General features: G+C 39.4%; 1 protein-coding gene across 7 annotated transcripts in view; it reads right to left on the bottom strand.

The window, feature by feature from the left end:
* BABAM2 (BRISC and BRCA1 A complex member 2) overlaps nucleotides 1-26,738 on the bottom strand; it is a 512,794-nt gene that overhangs the window by 379,217 nt on the left and 106,839 nt on the right. The window lies entirely within an intron of this gene.

The following is a 26,738-nucleotide window of genomic DNA, read 5'->3' on the forward strand; positions in this document are numbered from 1 at the left end:
CCGAAAATAAGGCGCTTCCTCTAGATTTGGCACCCCATAACTTACATCTGTAGCAGAGCACAATGCACTGCACTCAGTTTCAGATAAAATGCAAATATAAAAGGGGGGTGAGTTAGTCACCCAGGTCTCAACAGCTTGTTTTTTTTTTTTAATCTATTACTTCACAAAGTTATACAATACTCTTTGTTCTTTACAGAGATTTACTTTGTAAGGTATCTCTAATAATCTTCTGAGTCAAAGACAGACAAGAGCTACAGTCTCACGATAATTAAATTCTAGCAAGGGACGGAGAAATGATAAAAAAAAAAAAAGAGAGACAAACACACAAAGATGGTTTAAGATTGCTAAATGTGATGAAGAAAATAAAACAGCAAGCTGCAATAAAACAGGAGCCACATTACACTGAAAGACTGGGGAAGACCCCTGGAGGAAGTGAAATCCGAAACCTGAAAAACGCGAAGGGGCCAACCATTCAAAGCTCTGGGGAAGAGCGTTCCAGCCAGAGGAAACAGCTGGTGCAAAGGCGTGAAGGCAGGAACAAGTTCGATATTTCTGGGGGAAGGAATCTTGCTAAGTCTGGGCAATGAGGCTAGAGCAGAGTGACTGAGAGAGAAAACAGCAGAAGATTAGGACAAGAGATTAAGCAAGGGACAGACCATGCAGAGCCTTGGAAGTGGTAGCAGTTGATTCAGGTTTTACTCTAAGCACAAAGGAAGGTTTTAGGAAGAGTAATATTATCTGATTCTAAGCTTTTGAAAGATTACCCAGTATACTGTATGGAAAAGGGAACTGTAAAGAGGCAAAACAGAAATGAGGAGACCAGAAATGAGTCCATTTCAGGCCAAGAATGATGCTAGGTACTTGGATGAGGGAAACAGCAGTGGCAAGGGAGACAAGATTTATTCAACAGGGACAACTAGCAGAGAAGCACACGTTTAGGGAGAAGGGAAGTCAAGAGCTGAAAGTGTGCAATGACAGCCAAATCTCACATGGACACAGAGGGAGATCCATGGGTGGGCCAGCCAATCTATACAGGCCACTAACACAGCACGAAAAAGAAGAAAAGATGGAAGAAAAACTCACCTTAGAAGAGTCCTGTTGGTTGTTGGAAAGATCACTTACTTGATGTGGGGACTGTGGCAGGGGTAATACTCCTCAACAGGAGTATACACAGGTTATGTCACTAATCTCCAGTGAACTGTAGGGGTTCTGTTTTGCTGAGAGGTATACACAAATTTGGGGCCAAGAACTGAACTGTTCAAGGGAACAGAGGCAAGAAAGGCTAAGCTGGTCTCTCTCTCCTAAAAAGTAGTCAGCTTCTCCTCTAATTAAATACTGAGAAAATTATTTAAAATATCTTGTTATGCTCTGTCTTTCATATTACCTAGGATAAATAGCTTTACGGGAAACAAACGAATGTCATGTTACCTAAAGTTTAAACTAAAATGTTTCCCCTTTTTAAATTACCTCTGTCTAAAACTGGTTTTGGATGCACTTCCCTGGTGGCACAGTGGTTAAGAATCCGCTTGCCAATGTAGGAGACACGGGTTCGAGCCCTGGTCCAGGAAGATCCCACACGCCGCGGAGCAACAAAGCCTGTGCATCACAACTACTGAGCCTGTGCTCTAGATCCACAACTACTGAGCCCATGTGCCACAACTACTGAAGCCCAAGAGCCTAGAGCCCATGCTCCACGACAAGAGAAGCCACCGCAATGAGAAGCCTGCACACCGCGGAGAAGAGTAGCCCCTGCTCGTCGCAAGTAGAGAAAGGCCACGAGCAGCAACGAAGACCCAATACAGCCAAAAGTAAATAAATTAAATAAACACATTTATTAAAAAACATAAAAAATAAAATAAAACTGGTTTTGGTCATGTTATTTAATATACCATGAAATTTCAAATCACACTCAAAGAGTGTTTTTCTGTTAATCAAAAAAGGGCATGGGTTAAAAAATACTGAAAACCACATATGGATAGTATGGCTCCGTGTACGGAAAAGATAGATCAATGTGTCTGTATGTCTATGTACATAACAGATTACAAGAGGATCGTCACCAAAATGTAGCAGGATTGAGGGTGATTTTTAGAATGTTCTTCAACTACCTTTCTGCACTGTTTTGATTAATAATGAACATGAACGATTCTACAATTATATAAATATTTTAAAGCTAAATACATTCTTTTTATATTTGCCTCAGGAAACTTGGCTATGATGGCTTGATTTATCTTTTTCTTCTAAAGTGCTTCACTCCTTTTCAAAAGGAAAGAAGGCAGGATGATCTACCTATAAAGAGTCTTCAGGTAAAGTATATGAAAGTCTTTATATTGTGATATCACAAAATGTCACATGTCTAATATTTACTATCTCTCACAGTTTCTTATGTGGCAGGGTTTGGGAATGGCTTGGCAGGGCAGTTCTGGTGTAAGGTCTCCCATGAAGCTGCAGTCAAATGCAGTTACAGAGAACTAATACAGTGGGAAAGTTCACTCTCCTAGAAAGGCATTTCCTTACACAAGTATGAAAATGCTAGTAAATAAAAAGCTACCAACTTCATTAAAATTATATTTGTATAATGGCAACCTGTCCTAACACACAGTTAGATCTAAGGTTTAAAAAACCAATATTCCAGGGCTTCCCTGGTGGCGCAGTGGTTGAGAGTCCGCCTGCCGATGCAGAGGACGCGGGTTCGTGCCCCGGTCTGGGAAGATCCCACATGTCGCGGAGCGGCTGGACCCGTGAGCCATGGCCGTTGAGCCTGCGCGTCCGGAGCCTGTGCTCCGCTACGGGAAAGGCCACAACAGTGAGAGGCCCACGTAACGCAAAAAAAAAAAAAAAAAAAACCAATATTCCAAACTGAGTATCTTTTAATAGTAAAATAATTTTTAAATGATTTAGAAATTGCCGACAATTTAAATGTAATTTCAAATTTGTCTCTCAACTATATTTTTTTGTTTATTTTTTTTTATTTTTATTTTTTTTGCCACGCCAAGCAGAGGCTTGTGGGATCTTAGTTCCCTGATCAGGGACTGAACCCACGCCCTCATCAGTGAAAGCACGGAGTCCTAACCACTAGACCGCCAGGGAATTCCCTCTCAACTATACTTCTTGAGTGCTTACTATAGGTCAGGCAGTGTGCTGAGCGCTGGGAATACAGCAGTGACAAGAACAAAACACATATCTTGGCATTATAACATAAAAAGGATTTTTGGATGAACTATGCTCTAAAAATGTATCTTTCACTAAATTCTAATTACCTCAATATACTGGGGACTCAAGATTTTAAAGTTTAACATGTGGGAGAACAAAGTGGGTTGAGGTCCCTTTTAAAAAGATTATGCAAGTGGGAATTCTCAAGTGGGGATTCAGGTTAACAACAAATCAGGCAGTTTACTCTGGTTCTTTATTACAGAATTTGCAGCTAACCATCGGCACGCTGAAATGCTAAGCATAATAACCTTCTTATACTCTCATTCCTATGATCTCTTATTTTACATCGAATCACGACTCTCAATATTATTATTGATCTATTTTCTAATTGTGGTTTGTTTTTCCTACCAGATCTAAGATTCTTGGTGCCAAGAATTGCTTTACAGTTTTAAAAATGTCTTAGGACAGCATCTAGCACAGTGCTAAGCACCCAGCACTGATGAAATTTTACTGTATGATTGTAATCATCAGCTAAACTCAAAAACTGTCATTTTACAAATGACAACAGATTAGAAACCACTTCCACTTCTGACCACATCTTAGTCTCCTGGGCCTAAGCATCTTTTCTTTTTTTTTTTTTAATTTTTCTTTTTAATTTTTCTTTCTTTTTGGCTGCGTCGGGTCTTCATTGCTGCGCGCAGGCTTTCTCTAGTTGTGGTGAGCGGGGGCTAATAATCTTCATTGCGGTGCACAGGCTTCTCATTGCAGTGGCTTCTCTTGTTGCGGAGCACAGGCGCCAGGTGCGCAGGCTTCAGGAGTTGCGGCTCGCGGGTTCTTATGCGCAGGCTCAGTAGTTGTGGTGCATGGGCTTAGCTGCTCCGCGGCATGTGGGATATTCCCGGACCAGGGATCAAACCTGTGTTCCCTGCACTGGCAGGCAGATTCTTGTCCACTGTGCCCCCAGGGAAGCCCAAGCCTAAGCATCTTTAAATCATCTTTAAATCTCTAGAATCCAGCAGCACTGGTGTCCAGAACGTGACTACTCCACCGACTATGTATAGAGATAAAGGTTTGCTGAATGAAAGGTTTGCATAACTTGATTCCCGGTCTAGTGCTTTTCTCCTGAAAAAAACTGACGATTGAACTGGAATTGGGAAGGCGCTCTCATCCTCACCTCTGAGAAAGCTAAAAGTGTGACTATTTGTGGAAGGTCCTCCCTTTGTAGAGTTGTACATGCAACTCAGAATTTAAACTTAAAGTCATTACCTAAAATTACTCTATTTTCACAATAAATAATAATAACAACAACAGCTAACATTTGTTGGGCATTTACTATGTGGCGAGCACTGTTCTAAGTTCTTTAATTAGATTAAACTATTTAAGCCCATGGCAACCTTCAGAAATGGATGCTATTATTATCTCCATTTTACAGATGAGGAAACTGAGGCAAACAGAAGACATGCAACTTGCTAGTGACAGAGCTGGGATACAAGCCCAGGATGTCTAGCTCCAGGGCCCATTTTCTTAACCACCAAACTAAATCATCTCTCAATAATTAAAGGGGAAACCATCAGACTTACTGAAAAATGTGAATTATAACTCTTCAACAAATGTGTTTTTATTAAGTATTTATAATAACGGAAAGTAAAAGCTGACAATAAGTTGCCAAAAAGTGTTCAACCACATGTGCTTTAATGAAAAGAAAATGATTTCTCAGTAATAAGAACTGTATACATGTAAATCAATGATGCAAAAGGGGGAACAAGGCCCTTATAACTTGATTAAATAGGCGCTACAATGTTGACACTCTTGATTTATTCAGCAAACTCTTTAAATAGTGAAACATAAATTTGGATTTGAATCCTCTTTAAATTATTATTTGTTCCTAATTACTGAGATCGAAATCAAATTAGTAGAGTTTCACTCTAAAGAGGAAAAGGTAGGCAATTTCACAACACTTTATATGATTTGAGTGACAACTAAGAATTAATCTTTTTTTTTTTTTTTTTTTTTTTTTTTTTTTTTTTTTTTAAATTTATTTATTTTTTTTGTGGTACGCAGGCCTCTCACTGCTGTGGCCTCTCCCGTTGCGGAGCCCAGGCTCCGGACGCGCAGGCTCAGCAGCCACGGCTCACGGGTCCAGCCGCTCCGCGGCACGTGGGATCCTCCCGGACCAGGGCACGAACCCACGTCCCCCGCATCGGCAGGCGGACTCCCAACCACTGCGCCACCAGGGAAGCCCAAGAATTAATCTTGATTAACAAAGTTACATGAAGATATTCTACAACATTTAAGACATCAGCATTTTCAAGACAATGTAAAATATATGCTTTCTAGTTTAATGCTAAACCTAGTATTTGATATACTTTCTGGAAAAAATAATGACAAACCATTTCTATTCTTCAAGCCACCTAAAAAGAACAAAGTAGATGTGTCTAGGGTTCCTTCCCTGAGTCTACGTCAGTTTCCTTTACCCTGACTATTAATTCACCATTTGGCATGTTCTCCGACATAGCTTCCTGTTTTCTTGATAATGACGTTTGTGCTTAACCAACAATATTTAACAGCAGCTAAGAAGGAAGTCTTCAGCTTTGGCAACCTAAAATAACAGGTGAGTATAAAGAAAAAACAGTCTCAAAGACCAATAACTGCATTTTAAATAACTATTAAGCTATAAATTAGAGTGAATTATTGTTAGTTGATATTCAGCACATTTCCATTTTACAGAATTAATTTATTTTCTCTGAACTAAATCTAACATCAATAATTCCACTCAGACTAAATCAGTTTCAAAATTATCACAGTTTCTAGACTGAAATTCAGCAGTAAAGAAGCTAGAAGACGGAAGTAGGATATCTTTACAGCTATCTAAATAATCTATAAAAGGGGCATTTTATCTGTGAAGGCATCTGAACCTCTGATTCACAGAATCTTCCACCCTCAGTCTTGGAAGGGAATTATGGTCCATCTAAGTTGACTATATCAAAACCCACTAGGTCAAGTGTTAGGCCTTTCTACAAGGAGACTCATGAATTAAAATTGGTAAAAGGAGGCAGCAAAATCACACTGAAGTAGATGTTTTAGATCAGGGGCCCCCAACCCCCGGGCTGCGGATCAGTACCAGTCTGCAGCCTGTTAGGAGCCGGGCCTCACAGCAGGAGGTGAGCAGTGGTTGAGCGAGAGAAGCTTTATTTGCCGCTCCCCATGGCTTGCATTACCACCTGAACCATCCCCCCACCCCCGTCCCTGGAAAAACTGTCTTCCATGAAACTGGTCCCTGAGGCCAAAAAGGTTGGGGACCGCTGTTTTAAATCATTATCCAGGAGAATGGAACTACCTACTTGATGACATATGATGTTCCTGATATACCAAATACATCCTCTACATCTCTAAAGCCTAAAATCTATTTCTGGGCCCTACTAGAAAGTGATAGATTTAATTCTTAGCATAGGAATCCAAAATGCCATTACCAGAATAAGTGAGTCAGCCCAGAATGTTTTAAAAATTATAAAATTAAAATATTCAAAAATATGTGTTTGCCAGTTCATGTGGCATCAACTGTTATTCTCAGTTTCCATGCTATATCTCCATTTATAAATGAGAGATTTCAACTCTACTTTAGAGTAGGGAGTATTTTTAAATCTTAGTAGGTGTTCTTATAGCAAAAATGTGCTTTAAATTGCAATGTGATTTCAGTAGGAATGATGGGCTCAAATACTATTTTTAGCAGTTAACTAGGAGGGGGGGAATCCTTTAACTTTCTGAGATAGATGCTTAGCTCATTACTGTCCAACCTTTCTTCTTTCCTAATATGTGCATTTAATTCACTCTGCTAACAGGATAAAAAAGAAAATTAAGAGGATTATCTCAATAAGTGCAGGATAAGTGTTTGATAAAATTAAATATCCATTTATGATTTTTAAAACTCCTTGAAAACAAGGAAAAAAAGAAACTTCTGGGGCTTCCCTGGTGGCACAGTGGTTAAGAATACACCTGCCAGGCTTCCCTGGTGGCGCAGTGGTTAAGAATCCGCCTGCCAATGCAGGGGACACGGGTTCAAGCCCTGGTCCGGGAAGATCCCACATGCCACGGAGCAAGTAAGCCCGTGCGCCACAACTACTGAGCCTGCGCTCTAGAGCCCGTGAGCCACAACTACTGAAGCCCGCGTGCCACAACTACTGAAGCCCGCATGCCTAGAGCTCGTGCTCCGAAACAAGAGAAGCCACCGTGATGAGAAGCCCGCGCACCGCAAATGAAGAGTAGCCCCTGCTCGCCGCAACTAGAGAAAGCCCGTGTGCAGCAACGAAGACCCAATGCAGCCAAAAATAAAATAAATAAAAAATAAAAATAAATTTAAAAAAAAAAAAAAAAAAGAATACACCTGCCAATGCAGGGAACACAGGTTCGAGCCCTGGTTCGGGAAGATCCCACGTGCTGCGGAGCAACTAAGCCCGTGCGCCACAACTATTAAGCCTGTGCTCTAGAGCCTAAGAGCCACAACTACTGAGCCTGTGTGCCACAACTACTGAAGCCCGTGTGCCTAGAGCCCGTGCTCCACAGCAAGAGAAGCCACTGCAATGAGAAGCCTGAGCACCACAATGAAGAGTAGCCCCTGCTCACCGCAACTAAAGAAAGCCCACGTGCGGCAACGGAGACCCCATGCAGACAAAAATAAAAATAAATAAAATAAATAAATATTTTAAAAAAGAAACTTCCTTAATATGATAAAGGCCATCTACCAAAAACCTATAGCAACATCATACTTAGTAACAAAATGTTAAATTTTTCCATTTGAGATAGAGAATGAGACAAGGATATCCTTTCTTACTACTTTTACTTAACATTGTACTGGAGGTCCTGGCTAGTACACAGTATGTAGCATGGGGAAATAAGGGTATAAATATTGGAAAGGAAGATAAATAAGACTATACTTATTTGCAGTATAGTTTTATTTCTATACTTAATATGACTGCATGTAGAAAGCTTTTAAAATCTTCATCTGCATCATTGGAAATAATATGTGAGTTTAGTAAAGTTGCTAGACAAAGAACATACAACAAAAATCAACTGTATACTGTATATGTACTTCTATATACCATCAACAAATCAGTTAAAAAATAAAAACTTTTAGAAAGATGCCATCGAAAATAACATCAATCAAATACATAGAAACAAATGTCACAAAAGATGCACAAGAACACTATTTAGAAAGCTTTTATTCAGAAGAAAATAAACAAAAAAATGAACATAGATAACGTGTTAACAGATTAAAAGAAACATAATGAAAAGATGATAGTTCTCCTTAGGGTGATCTGAAACCTGAAAGGCAGATTCTAAATGGAATGTTAAGAACCAAGAATAGACCAGATTCTCTTGAAGAAGAAACCTTGAGAGAATTATTTACAATAACCAAAAGGTGGAAGCAACCCAAGTATGCACCGACTGATGAATAGATAAACAAAAGGTAGTATATGTATAATGGAAGGTTATTCAATAGCCTTAAAAAGAAAGGAAATTTTGGGACTTCCCTGGTGGTCCAGTGGTTAAGAATCTGCCTTCCAATGCAGAGGGTTTCGAACCCTGGTCAGGGAACTAAGATCCCACACGCCACGGGGCAACTGAGTCCTCGTGCCACAACTAGAGAGTCTGCGTGCTACAACTACTGAGCCCACATGCTCTGAATCCCACGCACCACAACTAGAGAGAAGCCTGTGTGCCACAACAAAGAGCCTGCCCACCGCAACGAAAGATCCCGCGTGCCACAACTAAGACCCGATGCAGCCAAAATCAATCAATCAATAAAAAGGAAGGAAATTCTGACATATGCTACAACATGGATAAACCTTGAAGATATTATACTAAGTGAAATACGCCAGTCACAAAAGGACAAATACTGTATGATTCCATTTATATGAGGTACCTAGAGTAGTCAAACTCAAAAAGACAGAAAATAGAATGATGGTTGCCAGGGGCTGAGGGGAAAGGAGAAATAGTGTTTACTGGGTACAGAGTTTCAGTTTTGCAAGATGAAAAAGTTCTAGAGATGGATGGTGATAATGACTGCACAACAATCTGAATATACTTAATGCCACTGAACTGTAAACTTAAAAATGGACAAAACAGTAAATTTTATGTTATATTTTACCATAATAAGGAAAAAAACTCAGTAGGAGAACTTGCTCTATTGAATATCAAAAATTACTATAAATCATTAAAATAATGACATTGGTACAAAGACAGACAAATAAAACAGTGGGAACAGACTAGAGAGTCCAGAGAAAAATCCTCACATATCTGGACACTTGATTTATGACAAAGGCATCTTTACACAGAAGTAAGGAAAGGAAATTGTTTTCGATAAATGGTGCTGGGTCAACTGGGTATACTTACAGTGAAAAATATGAAACCTGATCCCTATCCTTGTAATATTCCACAAAAATCAAGTCTAAGTGGATTGAAGCTCTGAATGTAAACAGTGAAGAAAAATATTTTTAGAAGATAACTTGGGATGGAGAGAGATAATGTAAGAATATCTTCAAGAACTTGCGGTGAACAAAAATTCCCCAAAAGCACTAACTATAAGGGAAAAGATGGGTAAATAGGATCACCTTAATATTAGATCTCCTGTTCATCAAAAAACACCATTAAGGGAGTGAAAGACAAGCCACAGAGTGAGAGATGATATCTGCAACATATAAAATTGATTAAGGGCTCATATCCAGACCATATAAAGAACTCCTGTAGTGTTAATAAGAAAAAGATAACTAAGTTAGCAGACCCAAAGGAGCACTTCATAAAAGGAGATCCAAATGGTCAATAAACTTATGAAAAACTGCTTATGCAAGTTCACATTTTCCTTTCCCATAATACTAAATCATTTTGAAACAGTTGTTTTCATGATCTTCATCTCTTCTTTAATTGAATTTTTTTTAACTCTTATGGAAACTGATTGGGGATATACATTTCTTTACTCAAAATCAATTTATCAGTATTTGTTGAACATTATTACTAAGATGACTATATAAAGTGTTACACCTAACAGGTCAATGGTCCATGGTCTGTCTTCATGTGAGTATGTAAGACAATGCACTAGGATGCAGGAAGAAAAACTTAGGCGAAGAGTGTGTGTGTGTGTGTGTGTGTGTGTGTGTGTGTGTGTGTGTGTGTGGTGTGTGTGTGTGTGTATGCATATATATGTATATGTACATGTGTGTGTATACATATATATATATATATATATATATATATGGACAGAGAGAGAGAAATTAATCCTTACCAATGTGTAATATACAGATTGACCCTGGCACTCTCTTTCAGTTCCCACGTAGTTGTTCAAGTGCCCTGAGTTTAAAAAGATTACTTTTTCAGGTATGACAAGTGAAAATACCATATTAAAATTATGTAAATTATGTTTACAGTAATGCTTATTTCATTTTATATAATTTTTTAAATTTTTATTTTATATTGGAGTATAGTTGATTAACAATGTTGTGCTAGTTTCAGGTGTACAGCAAAGTGATTCAGTTATACATATACATATATCTTTTTTCAGATTCTTTCCCATATAGGTTATTACAGAATACTGAATAGAGTTGCCTGTGCTATACAGTAGGTCCTTGTTGATTATCTACTTTATATACAGTAATAGTGTGTATATCATTTTTTTTAATATATGTCATATGTTTTATAATATACAAGTATGTTTTATAATTAAATAAATATGCATGTATTAGGGGTTCATAATCAAATTATTTGAGGTACAAGATCAAAAAAGATCACTGCTATAGGGCTTCCCTGGTGGCGCAGTGGTTGAGAGTCCGCCTGCCGATGCAGGGGACACGGGGTCGTGCCCCGGTCCGGGAAGATCCCACATGCCGCCAGGCGGCTGGGCCCGTGAGCCATGGCCGCTGAGCCTGCGCGTAAAAAAAAAAAAAGATCACTGCTATAAGAATTACAGAAAGGAGTCTCTATTCTCAAGAACCTTGAACTGTAATCAAAACTGTGAAAGTCAAACAAGGCACAATTTAAGTAACAATTCAAGACAACAATAGATACAAGTCACAAAGCAATTAACATGATTAATTGCCAAATTAGCGGTTAAAGACAATAAGCACAACAGGAGTTGAGAGAGCAGAGAAACCACTTTCAGCAGGTAGTCAAGGAAGGTTCACTGGAACCCGGGCTCTAAGAATTAGTTGGATCTGATCAAGAGAGAGGAAGGAAAAATAAGTACCTGCAAGTGTCCTTAAATAGGGCAAAACCAAGGAGACAGATGCTCTGCTAAAACAAAAGCTCTATAATAAACTAGAGTACATTAAACCTTGTATCCCTTAGTGCTCAGCAGCCTACCTGGTGGCACACAGGAGGCACCTGAAAACTACTGCATATATAGTACAGGTGAGCAAGTGCAGCCGGAGAGGACAAGTGTACTCCAAGGTCATATCAAAGTTGAAACAAACTACATAAATGTCCCGGACGGATTCCTATTCCAACTGTGGGAATGCTGGTGATTCTTACATTAAAAAATATTCTAGAAATCCCCAGGGACAAGGCCAACTTACATACTATATTTTGCAATTAATGTACAACATAATTTTAGAAAAAGCAATTTTTATATCAAACACTTAATTTGTTAAAAATATTCCTGTAACAGTTTTAGGCCACCATTTTCATTCCTTGACCCCAAACATGACCTAAATGGATGTATTCCCTATTCTCTGAACCCTGCTTTGTATTTTATACCATTTATAACCTATATGCTAAAACCCAATCTCAATTCCTGCTCCTTATAGGAAAGGACTGGAGAGTATTTATCTTGGCATGCTCCCAGTGGCTCACGTTCTCAAGGGAATGAACTAGCAGAGCTTTGATCCTTCTCTTACTGATTTTCATGATATTCGTTTTATTTGTTTGTATCTCCACAGTGCCTCACACTTACTAGGTGCTCAGTATATTTCTTCTTATAAAAAATAAATTTGAACACAGCTATATTTAAAATAGATAACCAACAAGGACCTACTGTATAGCACAGGGAACTCTGCTCAATATTCTTTAATAACCCAAATGGCAAAAGAATTTGAAAAAGAATACATACATGATATGTATAACTGAATCACTTCGCTGTACAACTGAAATTAACACAACACTGTTGATCAACTATACTCCAGTATAAAATAAAAATTTCAATAAATAAATAAATTTGAGTGAACATGAACAGTGCAAAGGCAGGGTACAGAAAAGAATAAATGGAAAACTGGTAGGGGACAGGGGAGGACAGAGAGAAGAAAAAACAACAAGAAAAAGCAGAAGAGTGAACTGCAGTGGAAACAGACAAGGTGGAGGTAACAATGGAGAAGGGGAGAGAAAATGGGAGAATGGAGGCAAGAGGGAGAGTTAATAATTCTGAAGTGTCATTAAAGGATTCCCTTTCCTGTTGGTGAGAGGTGCTTTCCGAAAATGAAAGACAAGTTTTTGAAATTCTCAAATTCTTCTCTTTAAGTGATTATGAAAACACTTAGCATCTGCTATATGAGCATATCTGGAACTACAAGATAATGGGACAAATGTGCCATCCACGGATTTTAGGTGTAGGTGGTTTTCTTAGATTGCCATTTGAGATACAATTGTTATACACTATGAATTTTAAAGCCTCGTGCATGTTAAATAATCGGTCTCTTCCTTGGTTTCCTCATCTGTAAAATGGGGATGATAGTCTCACTCCATGGAGCTGTTATGAGGATCCACCGACTTGATACATATCAAGTGCTTAGATCAGGGCCTGGCACAGAGTACGTAATTACTGTTAGGAGTATTCAAAAGCACAGATTGCAAAACCAGAAATATGGAGAAGGAAAGTCTATCTCAAACACTGTATTCATTAAGCCTTAATTTTGCTTGGGTAATAATTTTCAGAATTTAAAGAAAACAAACAAACAAACAAAAATCTTCAATTGACCCCCTCACCTCATTACTGTGCCTTCTTTATTCCATAGACAAAAATTATCAGAGAGGGTCCCATCGTGCAGAAGTTGAATCAGAGCAGTAAAATGATTTTCCCAGGTCCCAGGTCAAATCTAATGGAGGCCAGGATGCCCCTCCTGCTGCACAGCAGGACCCACAGGGGAACAAGGAGAAGAATATCAGCTGGAGGGTCTAAGTGGTGGCAGAGCCGGAAGAGAACAGAAGGAGCCATCCGAGAAGAGCAAGGAGGGGAAAAGCCTCTAGTCTAGACCAGAGGCTTTCACACCTTCCTGATACACAGTAAGAAACTTATATACCACCACTCACTACACACACACGCGCTGAGTATATATGTACATATACGGGTACGTGTGTATACACGAGTGTCTTCGTGTCTACATATACAAATTGAAACATTTTTCTGTAATACTTAGCTCTACTACATGAAATGCACTGATATTCTTTATTCAATTCTATCCTATTTCATATTTTTTTAATGTGGATCGAGACCCACTAAAATGATTTTATAACACACCAATGGGTTACAACCTGCCAATGGTTTGCAACACAAAGCTCTGTCCAATACAACCTCAGAGAATATAACTTCCAGAAAAATGAAGATAACAGTACTGTACTCCACACTGGTTAAAACCATCCTTCAAACACGTCATTCAGCTCTAGGTATTACACTCTGAAAAGCAGACAGACTAACTGGATCACAGGCAGAAAAGCCAACAAGAATGGTAAAAGGACACAAGTCACATGGTATAAGCAAAGGCTACATGTCAGCCTGCAGCAGAGAAAAATGCAAAACATGACAGCTATCTTCATGTATGTGAAGTGCTGTCGCATCGAGGATTGACTGTCTGTTCCATACTGTGTCAAGACGTAGAAGTGACACAAGAGGACTTTCGAACAGCACAGCTGCCCAATAAGTGGCCTTGGGACTCATGCAGTTTCCCTGTGACTGGAGATACTCAGGCACAGCCTGGACAGGCGCTTAGCAGGGAAACATTAGAAGGGGCTAATATATCACACGGTGGTTGTTAGGGTTTAATGCCTTCCGATCCATCCCGAAATTCTGTTAACTCTGGACTAGATTAAGACAATATTATACTATAACACGACTTAAAAAGCCAACACCAGTTCTTTATTAAGTTTTTATAAAGAAATGAATTCTACCATGAACTACATTAAACAACCTGAAATGGCAAATGTTGACATTTTAACAAAAAACAGTATAATAAAAATTGACTTAATGGGCCCAGCCCAGTCAATAAAAATCATCAGTTTCGGCAGAAAAACTGAAATGCCACCCAAGTCACTGGCATAGTGTTAAGATGGTTATCAACTTAGAAAATATAAATCCATATATAGCTTTAACAAGCAAATAGCAAAAAATGTTTGATCTTTTTTTTTTTTTTTTGGTGGGGGTGGGGTGCCTTGCCGCACAGCATATGGGCTCTTAGTTGCCCCACCAGGGCTCAAACCTGCGTCCCCTGCAGTGGAAGCGCAGAGTCCTAACCACTGGGCCGCCAGGGAAGTCCTAAAATGTTTGATCTTTAATGCACAGTAATAAAGGAAGAAGGTTTCCCCCAAAAAGACTATATTGTAAACATTCTCTCCTTACTCGAAAGTCATGCTTCTTTGGTCTATATGTAGAATACATAAACAAAGTAATGATGCTCTGTCTGAATTTTTACTGAACCAACTAACTGAACTTTTTTTTTTTTTTTTTTGGCGGTACACGGGCCTCTCACTGTCGTGGCCTCTCCGTTGCGAAGCACAGGCTCCGGACGCGCAGGCTCAGCGGCCATGGCTCACGGGCCCAGCCGCTCCGCATCATGTGGGATCCTCCCGGACCGGGGCACGAACCCGTGTCCCCTGCATCGGCAGGCGGACTCTCAACCACTGCGCCACCAGGGAAGCCCATAACTGAAAGTTTTGAGAGAAGTCTTCATTCTTATAACCTTCTACCATATTTGTTCTACTCTATTTGTTTCAAAAGAAAAAGAAACCAGTATCTCAGGTTATCCAACGTGTAGCTAGGAATTACTTATCACTAATGTATTACACTGTCTCACCCCTCAGATAGAATTCTCAAAAAGGCCAACTCCGGGACTGTCAGAATGTAGAAATCCTCTGAACAGTGCCACTCAAAGTGGGGCCCATGAACCAGTACTAGACTATAAACTATTACTAATCCATGATGAGACAAGCACAGATACTGAGAGTAAGAATTTAGAAACTTTTAGAGCAATTTATAAGAGTAGTTTTAATTCTGATGAATCTAATATAAAGAAGAATCTAATATAAATATTTCATTTTTCTAGTAATTCTTTCTTATTATATTTTAGAAAAATATCAGTTGGTGACAGACTGGAAGTTTGTTTTTTTTTTTTTTTTTTGCAGTACGCGGGCCTCTCACTATTGTGGCCTCTCCGGTTGCGGAGCACAGGCTCCGGACGCACAGGCTCAGCGGCCATGGCTCATGGGCCCAGCCGCTCCGCGACACGTGGGATCTTCCCGGACCGGGGCACAAACCCGTGTCCCCTGCATCGGCAGGCAGACTCTCAACCACTGCGCCACCAGGGAAGCCCTGGAAGTGTTTTAAAACTCTAGCCCTTCACCAAAGACAGTTTGAGAAACATTTATCTAAATATCCTTTAAATGCTGAAGGTCCTTGACCATAAAGATAAACTGCTTTACTTTGATGTCCCCCAATCTCTCTATTCCCTTTGGTTTTCCCACTACAGTAACAAACACTATTTACTCCTTGCCAAGTGTTCTTTTGATATCCGTGCTAAGTTGACAGTAATATCAATATAGCTCACTGCTTAAAATTTATCATTGGATTATCTATCTGCCTGCTTAGAATTTGTAACACTACTTCATTTGCATCCAGATGTAGCTCCGACATGTTCTTGGATTCATTCCTTTTAAGAAGATATTAACTAATTGGATGATCCAGTTTGGAGGGGTCACCCAATCTTATAATATGACTGCTGGCATAATCTGTGGCAGTAAGTCGTAATTTTTTAGAAAGTCTAAAGATAGTATAGCTCAGTTCTAGATCCTAGGCCTCCACACCTAAAGTAGTGGCCTGCTGCGTCCTGAACTCATGATTAAAGACCTGATATCTCTGCAATTCTGCCAATCTACCTGCACTCTCAATTCTCCATTTGAACTATTCGGTCCCCAGAATCCCTTCTGATTACACATTCTTTTATTTCTTACACAAATATGTACAAAGATGGATATAATAAATATATAGTAGTCCCCCCTTAAATGCAGTTTTCCTTTCCAAGATTTCAGTTACCAACGGTCAAAGTCTGAAAATAGTACATGGGAAATTCCAGAAATAAACAGCTCATAAGTTTTCAGTTTCATGCCCTTTCTGAGATCTCAGGCTGTCCCATCAGGAATCCCCACCCACAGCATAGTCTTTTCCTGACATCCAACTGCTGACATCATCAGGGCTCAATGATCCGGGATCACCTGAAGCAGACGATCCTCCTCCTGACCAACCGGCAGGTCATTAGTAGCCTAACACCAGGTCACAATTCCTGTACCATTTACCTCACTTCACCTAATCACGTAGGCATTTGATCATCTCCCATCATCTTAAGAAGAAAAAGGGTGCTTCCAGTACAAGATATTTTGAAAGAGAGACCACAGTCACATAACTTTTTTACCATCTATTGTTATAACTGTTCTATTTTATTATTGTTGCTGTTAATCTCTTACTGTGCCTAATTTATAAATTAAACTTTATCATAATTATATACGGAGCTCAGTACTATCTGTGGTTTCAAGCACCACTGGGGGTTCTTGGAACATATCTCCCATGGATAAAGGGGGACTAGTGCATTTATAAAAACCTGCCAATAACAAACAACTCCTAAAGGCATTTTTATTATCCAAAAATATAATCAATACTACTCTTAGGAAAAATTAAATAAATACACAGGGCTGTGCTATAAGAAATTATTCCAGAATGCCAATAATTACATACTTTTAGTTAAAATTTGCAACATCACTTAAGCTTCCAACCGTTCAATAACTTGAATAATGGAAAAAAGCAAAAACAATATGAAGGAGTCTGAGAATTTAGGTCAAAGAATGAATCAGTGACAGACAATAAAAAAACTATGTGTTTAACTTCTGCCCCAGTTCCAACTATGAAATTGTTTAGTCTTTAATTTGTAGACATCTACAAACTCTTGTCAAATTATCTACAACACTGAGAGCCAGCTCATTTGTAGTAACTTATTGCCTAGAAAATATTGTTATTTTAGATAGCTACTTTTTCTGAATGACTTCTAGTACTGACCTCTTCCTGATGTTTAAGTTTTAGTCTCAACTGCCTAAGAAATTTCTGAAATCTATCCAGTAAATGGGTTTTCTTACTACCATATCTAAAGACGTTTCACAAATGTAGATGGCCAAAACACCTGTTTCACAGTATACTATATTAATAAGTGATTCCTATCTTTTTTCTGGCCAATGCTTTCTTGAAAAATAAATAAATAATATCTGGTAGAGAAGACCTGGGATCCAGTCCTGTTCTCCACCACTTATCAGCTAAGTAACCCTGAATGAGTTGCTTAATCTCTCTGAAACTTATGTCCTCACATGTTTTAAAAAAAAATTTTAAGGGATGATTATAAAAACATTCCTCACAGATTTACTGAGGGCAAGAAAGAGCCAAGGAAAAAAGAGCTTTATACTATTCACAAATGCTAAATACATTTATTGCCCATTTCTTTATGGTAAAAAGAAGATAGATAAATAGATAGAGAGACAGATAGATAGATATTGTCTATTTAGAGCTCTGAATCCACTGTTGGCCATGGTCAGTATCCACTATCCAATTCACAGTAAAATAAATTTTATATTCTTTCCCAGGAATGCTATTGAAAGTTCTGTCATTCCTACAATATAAAGTATATACTCACACAAAGAGTCCTGATGATAAACCTATACCGGGAAAAGCACGAAGTGACAAAGATGCTCTCTTTTGAATTTCATTCTTTCTCAAGTCCGTTTCTTCAATCTTCCATCCCAATGTCTGTGTTTTCTCCCAATACTAATAAAAATTTCCCCTGATGCTGTCTCATCCCCCTGGGCTCCTACAGCAGAAACTGTTTTTAAGCCAGATCTACCTTTTTTAAAATGAATTACACAAGTAAAAACATTTCACTATAAAAAAAATTATAATAATATGGAAATCAAAGTACCAAGTATCCCTTCACAGCTCATACTCCTTCCCTCGCCCAAGTTAACCACTGAATTGAGGTTTTTGGTTTTTTGTGGGTTTTTTTGCGGTACGCGGGCCTCTCACTGTTGTGGCCTCTCCCTTTGTGGAGCACAGGCTCCGGACGCACAGGCTCAGCGGCCATGGCTCACGGGCCCAGCCGCTCCGCGGCATGTGGGATCTTCCCGGACCAGGGCATGAACCTGCGTCCCCTGCATCGGCAGGCGGACTCTCAACCACTGCTCCACCAGGGAAGCCCTGAATTGAGGTTTTTAAATATCCTTCCAAACCTCCCTCCATACATTTAGATATACATATGTACACATGTATAGAAGACTTTTGTACACAGAGATACAGTCATACAATACCTGTTACACTGTAGATTGACACTTAACCTACTTGCCATTCAGTCCTGATCAACACTCTAGTGGCACTTTGGCAACACAGACAATACTTCCCAGTGGTGGGTCACTGAGATCATTCCACTCACAGCACAGTTTCTTAGAGCTTCAACAAGTATTTACTGAGTGCCTACTTTGTGCCACATACAGGGTGTAAGGTCCTGAACAAAACAGGCATGGTGCCTGCCTTCATGGAGCTGAAAGTCTGGCGTAAGACACGGCATTAAATAACTGATCAGCTGTGAACATAATTTCAAATGGCAGAAGTGCTAAAATAAGATGTTACAGGAGCAACCTAAATGGGAAAAGAATTTGAAAAAGAATAGATACATGTATATGTATCACTGAATCACTTTGCTGTACACCTGAAACTAACACAACATTACTGATCAACTATACTTCAATATAAAATAAAAAGTTAAAAAAAAAAAGATGTTATAGGAGAACACAACCAGGAAATCTAATTTAGATGGGGGCTAGGAGAGCCCTCTGAAACTCTGAAAAAATTACATTCAAGCTAAATCTGAAGCATTGTATAAATCAGACAGTTCATAACAGGAGGAGAAAGAATGATCCAGGAAAAGGAAGAAGGTGAGCAAAAGCCCCCACTGGAAAAGGGCTTGGGGCCTTCCGGTAACAAAGAGAAGGTCAGTGAAGCTTTAGGGAAGTAAACGACGTGGAAAGCAACACAATACATATAAGGCTGAACAGGGGAGAGGTGCCCAATCACATGGCAAATCATTGAGCATTTGGAGATTTTATTCTAAGAGCAAAGGGAAGTCATTCAATAGCTCTGAATGAGTCACAAGATCTACTTTTGATTTTTAACTTACATTTATTAGATTTCCTGAAAATAATATAAATGGCTGCTAGGTAGAAAACAGATTAGAGAAGAGCTAGAACACTTACGAAGAGACTAGTTAGACAACAAACAGTTAGTGGTGCTGACAGCGCAGACGGAGGGAAATGGCTGGACTGGAGGCCAAAGAGCCTCTGAGAGGAGCTGATGAGGCTAAAGAGACATGTGCATTTCAAGAAGTAATGATATCTTGAAGTCCACACTCAAGATTGGGACAGGATTCCGTTTCAGTAGCTCACTTTACTGAGGAGTCCCTCTCAGTGGCTGCACGCTTGCCTCTGGTTTCCTTCACCCTTTCTTCTCTACAATCTTTTCCTGTCCCAATTTTATCTCCCCATATTGCCCCTCTGCCTCCCACCATCGCTTCTTTTTTCCCTCCATAACCTTCTCCCTTACTTAGATACAATATGAAACTGAAATAATTTTTAAATGTTTACTCTACTTAATGAATAGTTCTTAATTTAAAATCCAAAGGATTCAAACATGTATATATACGTTCACCGAAAGATATGTACTAGAATGTTCGCATCAGCACTATTCATAAAAGACAAAAACTAGGAGCTACCCAAATGCCCTCCAACAGCTGAAGAGATAAACTGCTATGTTCAAATAATGGAATACTCCTTACTCAAGCAGGAGAATCAATATATCCACGACAATATAAAATCTCACAAACATAATGTTGAAAAAAAGAAGCCAGACACCAAACGGCATTTTGTGGACTATAAATTCTACTTACATTAAGTTTTTTTTTTTTTTAAGGGAAAACTAACCTATGCTTTCAGAAGGCAGGACAGTAGTTATCCTTGCATGTGGGGTGGGGGAGGAAGAGCACCGGGAGGATGTGTGAGGAGCTGGTAACACGTTTTGCAGGGTGCTCGTTGCACAAACGTGTTCAGTTTGTGAAAATTCACAGTTATATAACATATGATTAAGTGTACTTTTCTGAATGTATTCTGTACTTCAAAAAAAGTTTTTTTACAATCAATGAGTTTAGACCTTTAATGTCCAGAGGAAGGGGGCAGTAGCAACAACTAACCACGTTTTTGATCCATGATGCCCTCTAATGACCTTTTTTACCCCAGGAGACCACTGTGATATAGGCCTGAACTTGGAACCACGAAATCTACTCTCAGATTCCCAGCTTTATACTTATTGTTCTTCTACTGTGCCATGTCCTACTCTAGGCACTGAGGACACAGCCGTTATGCCAGATGAGACCCCTGCCTTCTTTGAGGCAATATATGCTTGAAATTGGCAAGAAGCTGGATCCCGTAATGGAGAAAAACAGGGGAGACCTGCTTTTGATGGAATGGTCTAGCTAGACAATCCTGAACAAGTCACTTAACTTACTTGAGTCTCAGTTACCTCATCTGCCTTAAGGGATTATTATAAGGGTCAAATGTGATAGTATCTTTCAAAGCACCCATAATGATAGCATTATTAATGATAACAGCTCTTATTACATTATTGTCCTTACTGCTCAATATAGAGTTGCTTGAGTTAACCAATGTCAGCCTGGTCTACACACTAATACAGTAACAATAACAAGGAATAATATTTGGGGGGTCGTTAATTCTCGATTAAGAGGTTTCTACTCTGGGTAGAAGCAGGTGTATTGATAAACAGCTCTCCACTCCCTCTAGAGGGGTGCTAATGACACAAAGGTCTGACTCAATTTCAGCACAGCCCTCTCCAGCCTTTAAAGAGAAGCAAGCACAGAAAGATGGAGCTAAGAGAGGGCCAGGCTAGAGAAGTGATATCAGCTTCTCAGAGATCAAATTAACCAACCAAAGAACATATATGCAGTACCTTCATTCATTATCTGACCAGCACTTTCTTGGTACCACAATGAATCAAGGTCCACACTTAAAGGAGCTTAAGATATGGTATCAGAACTAAAATCAAACAAAGACAACACATTTAGGGGAAAGCAAAAGGACTGAGCAATCAGAGACTTAGTATCAAATCCTGGTTCTGCCATGTAGCAGCAGCTTGGGACCCTCACCTTGACCTCTCAGGACTGCTTCCTTCCTTGTAACAAGAGGATGCCAACACCTACACCTTGTGCAGTGATGTTGCAGAAGGCAGTGTAGCTAATGTGCCTAGGACACGATGTAGTGTAGCAGCTACTATTACTGCTACCATCATCGTGATTATTTTATAGGCAGAATTCCACTAAAAGCCACTAGTATGCAGCCCAAAGTGTCTACACATTGGTTCCCTCTATTCTTTCTGACTGCATTCCCTCAGTCCTAGATGGAGCAGTATGTACGCAGATACATTTACACTATAAGGCTAAAAATACAGTGTGAACATAAATCTATGTGCTTGCACAGACTGAAAAGGTAAAAAAAGCCTCTTTGAGTTTTCAGAACCTCAGCTGCTTCTAAAACTATGAGGATGCTCTCCCTGCTACTTATTCTGGCTTAAATCTTGGGGCAGCCTCCTTTACAGAGCTATTCTCATAAGAATTTACAGTTCAAGAATAAGTTCACAATTTCAGCACTGTTTTAGCTTTCCTCACAGTACTTAATTTAGTTTGCCTTCTCAGCCAAAGGCTTGAATCAAAGCATAAATTGAAGGAAAAAAAATAAACAATGGTGAAAGACTGATAGCCTTTTCTGTAAGGTCAGGAATAAGACAAGGATGCCTGCTTTCACCACTTCTACTCAAAATAGTACTGGAAATCCTAACAAGAGAAATTAGGCAAGAAAGAGATATAAAAGGCATCCATGTCGAAAAAGAAGAAGTAAAACTACCTCTGTTTACAGATGACATGATCTTACATGCAGAAAACGCTAAAGATTCCACCAGAAAAAAACTGTTAGAACTAATAAACAAATTTACCAAAGTTGCAGGATACATAATTAACACACAAAATTCAGTGGCAGTTCCATATACTAACAATAAACAATTTGGAAAGGAAATTACAAAAACAATCCCATTTACAACAGAATCAAAAAGAATAAAATACTTAGGAATAAACTTAACCAAGGAGGCAAAAGACTTGGACACTCAAAACTACAGAACATTGCTGAAAGAGATTAAAGAAGGCACAGACAGATGGAAAGACATTCTGTGTTCACTGAAGACTGTTAAAATGTTGATATTACCCAAAGTGATCTACAGAGTCAATGCAATCTCTATCAAAAGCTCAATGACATTTTTTGCAGAAATAGAAAAAGCCATCCTAAAATTCAAATGAAAGCTCAAGGGATTCCCTAATATCCAACACAATCCTGAAAAAGAAGAACAAAGTTGGAGGTCTCATACTTCCCAACTTCAAAACTTAATACAAAGCTATGGTATTCAAAAGAGTGTGGTACTGGCATAAAGACAGACCAACTGAATAGAATAGAGAGCCCAGAAATAAGCCCTCACATATATGATCAAATGATTTTCAACAACAATATCAAAAGCATGTAATGGCAAAAAGATTGTCTTTTCAACAAATAGTGATGGGAAAACTGGATATCCATGTGCAAAAAAAAATGAAGTTGAACCCTTATCTTACACCATACCCCAAAATTTTTAATTAAAAACTGAAAATGGATCAAAGACCTAACAATAAGACCTAAAATGATAAAGCTCTTAGAAGAAAACATAGGGGGAAAGCTTTATGACATTGGATTCAGCACTAATTTCTTGGACATGACACCAAGAGGACAGGCAACAAAAGAAAAACTAGATAAGCTAGATTTCATCAAAAGTAAAAACTCTGTGCATCAAAGGATACTGTCAACCAAGTGAAAAGGCAACCCATGAAATGGGAGAAGGTATTCGCAAATCATATATCTGATAAGGGATTTGATATCCAGAATATATAAAAACTCCTACAACTAGAAAACATCAACAAAAAAACTTAAATAGGCAAAGGACTTGAATAGACATGTCTCCAAAGAAGATACACAAATGACCAATAAGCACATGAAAAGATGCTCAACAACTTTAGGGAGATGCAAATCAAAACCATAACGAGATACCACTTCATATTCATTAGGATGGCTATTATTTTTTTGAAAAATTAAAAACCAACATGTGTTGGTGAGGATATGGAAAAATTAGAACCCTTGTGCATTGCTGGTGGCAATGTAAAATGGGGCAGCCACTGTGGAAAACAGTATGGTGATATCTCAAAAAACTTAAACATAAAATTACCATATGATCCAGCAATTCCACTTCTGAGTATGTTCCTAAAAGAACTGAAAACGGACTCAGAAAGATGTTTGCACATCCGTGTTTATAGCAGCATTACTCACAATAGCCAAAAGGTGAAGCAAACTAAGTGTCCATCAGTGGATGAATGGATAAACAAAATGTGGCATATACATGCAATGGAATATTATTCAGCCTTAAAAATGAAGACAGGGCTTCCCTGGCGGCGCAGTGGTTGGGAGTACACCTGCCGATGCAAGGGACACGGGTTTGTGCCCTGGTCTGGGAGGATCCCACATGCCACGGAGCGGCTGGGCCCGTGAGCCATGGCCGCTGAGCCTGTGCTCCGCAACGGGAGAGGCCACAACAGTGAGAGGCCCGCCTAGCACAAAAATAAATAAATAAATAAATTTAAAAAAAAAAAAAATGAAGAGAATTTGGGCACATGCTACAATGTGGATAAAACTTGAAGATATTACACTAAGTGAAATAAGCCAGTTACAAAAAGACATTCTGCATAATTCTACTTATATGAGGTACTTAAGGTAGTAAGATTCATAGACAAAAAATAAAATGGTGATTGCCAAGGGCTGAGGGAAGGGAGGAATGGGGAGTTATTGTTTTTAATGCGCAAGGAGTTTCAGTTTTGCAAGATTAAAAATGTTCTGGAGATGGATGGTGGTGATGGCTGCACAACACTGTGAATGTACTTAATGACACTGAACTGTACACTTAAAAATGGTGAAAATGGTAAATTTGTGTTACATATATTTTACCACATTAAAAACAAAGTATGTGGGCTTCCCTGGTGGCGCAGTGGTTGAGAATCCGCCTGCCGATGCAGGGGACACGGGTTCGTGCCCTGGTCCGGGAAGATCCCACATGCCGCGGAGCAACTAAGCCCGTGAGCCATGGCCGCTGGGCCTGCGCGTCCGGAGCCTGTGCTCCGCAACGGGAGAGGCCACAGCAGTGAGAGGCCCGCATACCGAAAAAAAAAAAAAAAAAAAAGTATGTGCTAAGCCCAAAACGGAACCTCCATGTTAATAATTTACCGAACCACAAAAATTGTTAAATAATGCTTTTTAACTGAAAAAGTCTTAGGAGTCTACAGATGAAAAAAGCAATTGTTCTGAGGGCATTATACCTACTTAACAGTAGAATATCAAGATGTTTCCCAAGACTTCCACTTGATTCCAGATCTCATCAATAAGTTGGCAAGAGCAAAGGCTGAGATAAAAAACCTTTTCAGAAAACAAAAAGGATACGTTTTTCAAAAAGTCAAGAGAAGCAAGGTCAATGGGAAAAACAGCTTTCATAACATGCCATTAGAAAGATAACCAAATGACTCAGGAAATGTGGCCCTGAAAAGGAAAATTACGAAATTATTTCTCAAGACCATGGCACCAAAAAGCAAGATTATTCAAGCAACATGGAAGCTAAAAAGGGGGCTGTGTTACATGCGCATAAGGAGTCCTTTAACATACGACTGATGGCACAGGACAGTTAATTTGGAGCCCTGAAACAGATTTATGTACCTATCAACATGTATTAAAGGAGCCCCGCTTTAATCTTAAAGAATTTTGCAAATTTGTCATTCTAATTAAAAAGTAGTCAAAAAGTACTACCTTAAAATTGCACAGAATAGAGAGGACAAAAGATAACAGTAGGAATGATTTTTTTTTTGTTCTCTTTAACAATGCAAAGTAGAGCTAGGAACAGACTAAATTAATCTTATACCCCTTTCCTTTACACATTAGACTGGCTACTTCCCTTCACCTCTTCCCCTTCCCCAACTTCCATACCAAGTGAAGTCACCCTGAAATTAAGTCACTGCAGGGCATGAAAAGCCCAAGATTGACAAACATCTAAAACTCTGGGGCTTCCCTGGTGGCGCAGTGGTTGACAATCCACCTGCCGATGCAGGGGACACGGGTTCGTGCCCCGGTCCGGGAAGACCCCACGTGCCGCGGAGCGGCTGGGCCCGTGAGCCATGGCCGCTGAGCCTGGGCGTCCGGAGCCTCTGCTCCACAATGGGAGAGGCCACAGCAGTGAGAGGCCTGCATACCACACAAAAAAATAAATAAATAAATAAAAATAAAAAATAAAATAAAACTCTGGACTCAGATTTATCCTAGCATTCACCACCCCAGACTGTGTGTGAACACTGTGGAATCCTAGCAAAAGTTCCCAAGGCCAGTGACTGCAGGGTTCACTGAGTCAAGGCCAATACCACCACGTTGACTTTTCCCAAAAAAAAACCGTAAGTACAAAATATCCACAACCCCACCCACCACTGCCCTCACTAGCTCTCCACCTTCCAACAGAGCTCCCTAATCTAGCCTGCACACCATCTTCCCGTGCCTTGCCAGGCACTCTTCTTCAACCTTCTGCTAAGAACCGCTGCATGCCTCTGCCCAAGACAAACAATGTTCAATCTCTAATAGCTGTTAAAAACTGTTAGGTTCCATCTGCTGGAAAAAAAAAAAAAAGTTGGTACCTCCATGCCCATTCATTCTTCAACCTAATCAAATATTCCAATCAAATATTCCAAATTATATCTACCTGCAGGGTCTAAGTTAGCCACATTAACTTTTTCCTGTCTCCATAGGTCTCCAAAAAGCAATGAACAGGATAGAAAGTTACCCTGGAAACAAAAATCTCTGACTCTCCTGTCCTTTTCTGCTCTATGATTTCTGACCTTTGTAACACATGTGTGAGCTCTTTTTTTTTTTAAAGATTTAATTTTATTTATTTTTGGCTGCGAGGGCTTTCTCTAGTTGCAGCGAGCAGGGGCTACTCTTTGTTGCGGTGCATGGGCTTCTCATTGCGGTGGCTTCTCTTATTGCAGAGCACGGGCTCTAGGTGCACGGGCTTCAGTAGTTGTGGCTTGAGGGCTGTAGAGCGCAGGCTCAGTAGCTGTGGCACACAGGCTTAGTTGCTCGACAGCATGTGG

The sequence above is a fragment of the Kogia breviceps genome, chromosome 11, assembly GCF_026419965.1.
Source record: "Kogia breviceps isolate mKogBre1 chromosome 11, mKogBre1 haplotype 1, whole genome shotgun sequence".
NCBI lineage: Eukaryota > Metazoa > Chordata > Mammalia > Artiodactyla > Physeteridae > Kogia > Kogia breviceps.